Source organism: Cicer arietinum, chromosome 1 (assembly GCF_000331145.2).
Source record: "Cicer arietinum cultivar CDC Frontier isolate Library 1 chromosome 1, Cicar.CDCFrontier_v2.0, whole genome shotgun sequence".
NCBI classification, from domain to species: domain Eukaryota; kingdom Viridiplantae; phylum Streptophyta; class Magnoliopsida; order Fabales; family Fabaceae; genus Cicer; species Cicer arietinum.
In genome coordinates this window covers 14,585,369-14,594,516 of record NC_021160.2, presented here as the reverse complement: position 1 = coordinate 14,594,516, position 9,148 = coordinate 14,585,369, and positions in this window count along the sequence as shown.

Here is a 9,148-nt window from a genome sequence, read left to right as displayed (position 1 = left end):
TAAAATAGACCAATGACCTTGGACGTTTTATCAAGTCTCCAACGGTCATCTAACTCTTTTTCTTCATGGGTAGAGGTTCATAAACTCTATAAAAGGAAGTGACCTCTTCAGTTCAAAACACAACAACTACTCATTCAAAGAAAATTTCTCAAAGCTTAGAAGATAATTCTCATCCTCTCTTTACACTTTCTATAGTCCTAAACTATATATATCTTTAAGAATATCCTCTTAGAAAGTTCTTGTAAAGAGAAAAATCATATAATCATCACAAATCATTTATTATGTATATTCCAAGTTATTATACACTTGGTAATATTTGTAATATGAAAAACGAAATTGTAAGCCTAGTGAGGCTAAGAATATACATAGTGAGAAAGAGTTTCGTAAGAGGACAAACCATTTGGAGCTATAGTGAAAACTCACAAGTTTGTGAGGACTGAACATAGCCTACATTGGATGAACCAATATAAATTTGGGTGTGTCATTTTCTATATTCTCTCCTATTTATTTACTCAACTATCACTTAAAATTTCAAATGTCTAACATCTGACTTTTATCCTCTCGTAGAGGATACAATGTTAAAAGATAATTTTTTAAAACTCCAATATCTCTATTCAACCCCCCTTCTAGTGATATTTTAGCCACTTCAATTGACATCAGAGCAAGGTTCTCTAGAAAACTATACCTAACTGTGTAAGAGAAAAAGATAAGGAAAAAGAAAAATGTCAAAAGCTAAGTATATACACGAAGGAGGATCATCCAGCAGACCTCCCTACTTTGATGGCACAGACTACTACCATTGGAAAGGAAAAATGAGATTGTTTCTCATATCACAAGATAACAACACGTGGTCTGTGGTTGAAAATGGGAATCACGTCATCATAATCAACAACACAAATTTAACCTTCGACGAAAAACCTCAAGCACAATGGATTGTTGATGAAAACGCTAAGGTACTCCTAAACTCTAAAGCTCATTTATTTCTAACGTGTGCTTTGAGTAGGGAAAAATATGACAGAGTTGAAGAATGCAACAACGCTAAAAAACTATAGGACACCTTGAAGATCCACCATGAAGGGTCAAGTCATGTAAAGGAAGCAAGGATTGACACAGGAGTACGATAATTTAAATTGTTTGAAATGAAGGAGGAAGAAACGATTGACGAAATGTTCTTAAGACTTACTATTATACTAAACAACCTGTGATCTCTTGTAAAAGAGTACTCTGTCCAAGAGAGGATAAGAAAAATTTTATGAAGTCTAGGAAGAGAATGAAGACCAATGGTGACTACCATCACACAAGCAAGAGACTTGGCCACCATGAAATTAGAAGATCTCGTTGGAACACTTAGACTAGATGAACCATTGCTGCTCTCAGATAAACCAAGTAAAAAGGGAAACATGGTTTCCCGTAAGACAAATCAAACTGAAAGTCCATCCTCCAAGCGAGCTGAAGAAGTGATAATAGCAGAAAACGCTAAATGTCCTCTGTCCGAGGAAGAGGATGAACTCACTCTGATTTCTAAAAGGATTCAGAGGATGATTAATCGAAAAGGACAAGGTAAAAAACCATATCAAAAGGAAAAATATGATAAAAGCCATTTAACGTGTTTTGGATGCAACAAGGTAGGACATTACAAAACTGAATGTCCCCTAAACAAAAGAAACAAAAGAAGATTTCCCTACAAAAATAAATCTATGATGGCTACATAGAACGACAGTGATGGTTCATCCTCTGAACATGAAAAGGAAGAAGCAAATCTCTATCTCATGGCAAATTTAGATATTGAAAAGGTAATCATATTAGATCCTTGTCCTACATGTGAAAAACTAGAAATAGAATTTGACAACTTATTGACTAACTCAAACACTCTATCTCATAAATATGGGTTTCTTAAAAATCAACTTTATGAGATAAAGAAACTCAATGAGGAACTTCAAACTAAGAATGATAAATATCAATAATTCATTATGGACTTGCAGCTATCTCATAGAAAAATGTCTGAGCAACACAAAATTCTTAACAAAAAGAATGTCAAAATTCATCCTCCGAAAGAGGAGACATAAAATAGGAGTTTAAAAATAAAAATTGAAGAACTAAAAAGTGACATTACCAACTTTGTTAAATCCACTAAGACTTTTCAAAAAATTATGGGATTTCAATTTGGAATCTTTGACAAAGCGGGCATTGGCTTTAAAAGTTATCAAAAACAAAAATTATACAAAAACTTCTTTCTACCTCAACAACAAGAGGATGGACCAAAATGTACGTTTTGCAAAAAACCTGGACACGTTATCAAAAACTATCATCTCAAGAAAAGAGCTGACAATATCAAAAGGGGATGCTCATTTTGTGGTAAGCATGGGCACCACAAATTTACTTGCTATCACAAAAAGAAAATCCTTACAAAAGGAAAAACTAACCAACAAGGACCCAATTCTATATGGTACCCAAGTCACTTTTTAAACTCTAACATAGGTACATCCTGTGATCAACAAAAGAAAGCATTGGTTCTTGGACAGTGGATGCTCAAGACATATGACAGGGGATAAGCATTGCTTTATTTCCTTGGTAATAAAGGATGGATGATCAATCACTTTTGGAAATAATGATAAAGCACAAGTTAAAGGAACAAGTATGATTGGAACAAATATTTCTGCCAAGATAGAAAATGCTCAATATGTGGATGGTTTAAAACATAACTTGCTGAATATTAGCCAACTTTGTGATAATGGATTTGAAGTAATTTTTAAACCCACTTTATGCGAGGTTAAACATTCATCCTCCGAAAATGTTTTTTTTCTCTGGAATTAGAAAAATGAATTTGTATGAATTATATCTGGATGATTTGCCTATTGAATCTTGTTTTATGTCTACTGAAAAGGATAAATGGTTTTGGCGCAAACGAGCTACTCATACAAGATTAAACACTATTTCTAAATTATCAAAATTAGAATTGGTGAAAGGTCTTCCAAATATTAATTTTGAGAAAGACAAAATATGTGAAACTTGTATCAAAAGAAAACAAGTTAAAAGCAGTTTTAAATAAAAAACTATTGTCTCAACAAATCATCCTCTCGAACTTCTACATATTGACCTCTTTGGTCATATCAAAACTCCAAGTCTTAGAGGAAAAAAATATGAATTTGTAATTGTTGATGAATTTTTACGATGTACTTGGGTTCTATTTTTAAAATATAAAGATGAAGCCTTTGAAGCATTTCATAATTTTTAAAAAAGATTCAAAATAAAAAAGGAACAAACATTATCTCTGTGAGAAGTGATCACAAAGGAGAATTTGAAATTGAATCTTTCAAAAATCTTTTTGATGAAAATGGGATATCCCACATTTTTTCCTGTCCAAGAACCCCTCAACAAAATGGAGTTGTTGAAAGGAAAAATAGAACTCTACAAGAAATGGTTAGAACAATTTTGAATGAAGCCAACATTGAAAAATATTTTTGGGCTAAAGCTATCAACACAACCTGTTATGTTTCAAACCGAGCATCCATAAGGAAAATTTTGAACAAAAATCCATAAGAACTGTGGAAAGGCAGAAAACCACATATCTCATATTTTCTTATATTTGGATGCTATTGTTACATGCTAAACAATAAAGAAAATTTGAGAAAATTTGATCCAAAATCGGATAAAGGTATCTTTTTAGGATACTCCACATCGTCAAAAGGTTATAGAATATATAAACTTAAGACTCAAAATGTGGAGTAATCCATGCATGTTATTTTTGATGAGTTTGATAACTTGTGTTTAGAAAATATGGATAAGTATGAAGAAGATGAACATTCATCCTCTAGAGCACACGATCCAAAGAGGACAATTTAGATTTAACCTCTCAGCAACCTCCAAGAATGGAAGATAATAACTCATCATCCTGACCTAATCATTGGAAATACCGAGGATGGAGTCAGGACAAGATAATCATCAAATAGAAATCATAAATAACATCATGGCCATGATATCTCAAGTTGAACCTAAAATGGTTGATCAATCAATAAGTGATAAATCATGGGTTAACGCTATGATGGAGGAATTGTCACAGTTTGAATGAAACAAAGTATAGGATCTTGTGCCCAATCATCTAGACAAATCCATCATTGGAACTAAATAGATCTTCAGAAATAAATTAAATGAGGATGGAGAAGTCATAAAAAATAAAGCAAGACTAGTGGCATAAGGTTATGACCAACAAGAGGGAATTAATTATGATGAAACATTTGCTCATGTTGCTAGACTTGAGGCTATCAGAATACTTCTGGTATATGCCACTCATAAAGGTATTAAACTCTTCCAAATGGATGTTAAAAGTGCATTTTTGAATGATTTATTAAATGAGGAAATATATGTTCACCAACCTCCTGACTTTGTGAACAAAAAGAAAGCTAACCATGTGTTCAAACTCTCAAAAGCTTTTTACGAATTAAAGCAAGCTCCTCGAGGTTGGTATGAGTGATTGAGTTCCTTTCTAAAAGACAATGGTTTCTCAAGAGGACATATCGATACAACATTCTTTAAGAAAACTCTTTAAGAGGATTTACTAATTGTTCAAATATATGTTGATGATATAATCTTTGAATCTACGTATGAAAGAATGCGTGAAGATTTCTCTAACCTCATGCAAAGTGAATTCTAAAAGAGCGTGATGGAAAAGCTCAAATTTTTCCTTGGTTTACAAATTAAACAATTAAAAACCGACATCTTCATTTCTCCAGAGAAATACACCAAAGATCTTCTTAGAAAATTCAACATGAGTTCAGCAAAAATTATGGGTACTCCTATGCATCCATTCTCAATGTTACACACAGATGGTGAAGGAACTCCAATATCTAAAAGGGAGTACAAAGCAATGATTTGATCTTTACTATACTTAACTGCTAGCATACCTGACATAGCATTTGCAGTTGGTCTATGTGTCAGATTCCAATCCTCACTTAAAGAATCACACCTCACGGCAGTAATAAGAATCCTCAAATATCTTGTTGGCTCAACTGATATTGGTGTATTGAAGGTAACAATGTCAATTATAAGGAAGGGGGTTTGAATTATAATTGCCTCTTTTTAAAAGTTCCTGTTTAAAATTGAAAATTTAAGTCAAGATTGATCTTGGTTATAAACGAAGATTGATCTTGGTCAGTAAAAAACAGCAATATCAATTTTATCAATATAAAATATGAATGTAAAGCATAAAATAAATAGAGATAGAGATAGAGAGATCACACAAGGATATATCATGGTTCACCCAATCCGGGTTACGTCCAGTCCTCACAACAGTGAGATTTTTCACTAAGTGTTCAAGCCAAGATCGTTCTTGGTTTTCACGGATCAATCTTGATCTTTACACAGTTTCTACCTTTCTACCTAGAAAGGATTTCCTCAGTTCTACCTTACTATTTTAGAAATGATTTTGCGAGTTACCTTTCAAAACGTGAAAGGATTTTTACAAAACACTCAAGCTTATGTTAACAAAATAACCTTGAGTTACAAAGTGGTGATTTTGCGAATGTTTAGAATCTGGATATTTTCTCAACTCTTGTTTGAGAAATAGATTATGTAAATAGAAATCAGTTGATACAAATTCTAAAACAACACAAAGATTAAAAACAACAAGCTCTAAGAATGATATCGAGACACTTGAGTATGATTGAATGATTGATGCTTTTCTTGGCACTTTGAGCTGTGTATTGTTCTTCATCTTGAAGCTGCTTTTATAGACTTCAAGAGAGCTTGGGATAGCTCATATGACCGTTGAAATAGGGCCAGCTGTCATGAAATAGTTTTTGGATAAAGTCTGCCAAAAAGCAAGAGTGATCACAGCTGCATCCAAGAACGTTCTTGAGATCCAAGATTGTTCTTCGAATTTGTTTGAGATTAACTAACTTGTACTTGGTGATTGTGACAAATGTATGAGTTGAGTGCATGCTTTTTAGTCTCGTCTGCAGGTTTTAGACAAGTACAATCAGTAGTGTACTTTTCAGCTTGTGGCTTTGTACTTGCACTTGCCTCATTTGAAGAATGATCTTGTATTATGCTTTTAATGAAACATGTCTTTGATTCTTTGAATTCTGGAACAAATATGACTTAGATTGATCCTTGCTTATTCTATATGAAGACATGAGATAAATAATGTTTCCAGGATTCAATCTTTCACGAGAGAACTGATTATTCATAAACGAAGATCGTTCTTCGTTTCTCAGCAATAAGTCAAGATTGATCTTCGTTTTCCAGAACTACTTCAAGATCAATCTTCGTTTTCCAGAACTACTTCAAGATCAATCTTCGTTTTTCAGAATTGCTTCACGATCAATCTTCATTTTCCAGAATTGCTTTATTTGATTTTAATAAGATCTGATTTGTGATATTTGATACCTATCTTGTTTTAACACACTCAAATGCACATGTTAAATACCAAAACATTTAGAATCATAATTAAAATTCTTAATTAACTTTTTGTTTGTTTTCATCAAAACATTCAATTGAGATTTTGTGTCAACATGTATGGTATAAAAATTGTCAAAATATTGATCTTACAACATATTGCGACATTGACTATGCAAGAGACAAAGTGGAAAGAAAGTGTACAAGTGGAGCTTGTCAATTTCATGGTAAATCTCTCATAAGTTGGTCATGCAAGAAAAAAGCACCGTTGCCTTATCAACTACAAAGGCTGAATATGTCTCAGCTGTACAATGTTGTTCTCAAATACTATGGGTAAAAAATCATCTTGAAGACTATTCATTAAGGTACACCAAAATATCTGTCCTCTGCGATAATACTAGTGCTATTAATCTTTCAAAAAATCCCATACAACATTCTAGATCTAAGCATATCGAAACTAAACATCATTTCATACGAGATCATGTTCAAAAGGGAGATATTGAATTAATTTTCCTTAAAACTAAAAATCAATTAGCTGATATTTTCACCAAACTTCTCCAGGAGGATCATTTCAAAAATATTTTGGAAAACCTCTCAATCATCAAAATGTCAAAATTAAATTAATTGTTTAATGTAATAATTTTCTTGGTCAAAACTCATATTGCATATGACTGAAAGTCATTTTCAGATTAAAATAACATCCTCCTCTAAAATTTTGAGGATGAGCAAATCAGATAAGCTTCATCCTCCTCCATGTGAAAACCAAAAGTCATCTTGGTAACCACTCCTTCCTGCATGCTCGTTTCACGTTGCTGACTTTCAGCCTTTCTGCATGCCACCTCCTCATCACCCTGCATTCATTAAGTGCTATAACAGCCAGTATGTGAGCTGCAAGATGCCACATCTTTGTTAGCCTAGCCCATCATGATTACATATTCCTTCCTCTTCCTCTAACGGTTCCATATATCAAAACTCCTCTTTAAAATTCAAAACCCATTCTAAACTCTTGTAACAATCACCATTCAAAATCTAAAAACAATGGCTCGAAGTAAACTCTCAACAAAACACAAAAAACACAGATACTGCTCCAGAAAGCTATGAAGATACTCAAGTGATGAGTATGAATCCCAAGAGGAAGAACATTCTCAAGAAATCCTTCAACCTGAACCTGTTAACGTTATCCATTATCCACTGTACACGATCACTGTTCATGTCCTTACCTTCACTCATCTTCATCTCAAACCCAAAATGTCATCATCATCAAAAACCTCCTCATCGGCCCCTATAAGATGTTCATCTCGAATCATGTCTGAAGTTCTCTCCTCCAATAAATCTCCACAAGAAGACACCATTCACATTATTGAATCCGATGACTCAGAACAAACTCAGTCTAAAGACTCGATACCCAAAACACATATCTCTAAATCATCTCCAAACGTTGTCACCTCCAAAAAAACCATTGTCATCCAAAAAACCATAAAAAGTTCCCTTATTTGAGTCCAAAGACTTGGAGATTAGATACTTCGAGAAGTGGCAAGACAAACCAGTCGTTAACGACAACACTATTGATATCAAAGGCTTAAAGAAAGGAGGTTTCAATGTTGAAGAAATATTTGGCCAACTAGGTTGGACCTTCTTCTTGCGAATTGACGAACCCTAATATCCCAAACTTGTTAAAGCTTTTTATGTCGCGACCAACGTATCAAAAGGAGATACCTGCATTAACATGGTCCTCAAAGGGGTTCATCTGGAAATTACCCATACGTCATTATATCAAATATTGGATATTCATGACGAAGGATCATACTGTTTCCCCGAGGCTTGGTACTCTATCTGCAAGATCTCTAGAACTTTTGTCCTCAACAACACACTCGTTAATCTTCCAAATTCACAGGTTGCCTCCAACCTCCTCCCCATGTGCCTCATTCTCCACAACATCTACGTACATTCGATTGTGCCTCGAGCAGGGAGTTTCAAAAAGGTCCATGAACTTGACCTCTTACTTATCCACCATCTCATCTTCGAAACTCTTTTCCATTTGGGTAACATTCTTTTCTACTTCATGTTGAATGTTGCAAGACTTGGTAGGTCCACTCCTTATGGAATGATACTCACCATAATTTTAAAATTTTTTAAAATCCATCTTGAAGATGAACGATCTGTATGCTTAAACAACATTTTCTCCTTGAGAAATGTCAATTAAATGAAACTCAAACCCACAGACAAACTTCTTACCAAGGAATCCACCAAAGCTAGTTCCTCATCCATAACAACAAAGAAAAGATCATCTACAACTCAATCATCCACAAAGAATTTAAAAAAAAAAAAAATCACTCAAAAAACTCCAAAAGTATCACCATCAACTACCCATCCTCCCCTTGAGGATGACATCACAAAACCCATCCAGGAACAACAAACTCCTGAAGCGCAAATCACCAGTCCACCATTTCACTTTGTTGATCATGTCCTACATCACTCTCCAAAACTCATGATACTCTCGCTGAGGATTAACCACATGATACTCCTCTGAAACTTATGGGGGAAGGTGAAGAACTCTATTTTGATCTCAACCTCACTCATCATCAGTTTTCCCTTCCATGTTCACCTCAAGTTGTAGAGAATACGAACACATCCCAAAATTTACAGGCTACTTTCTTATTTCCACTGTATCCTTCTGTGAGCCCATTACAACATCCTCAGATTTCCTGCACCATGTCTCAAATTTTTTCATCCCCTCAAAAGGTTAGTGTTCCTG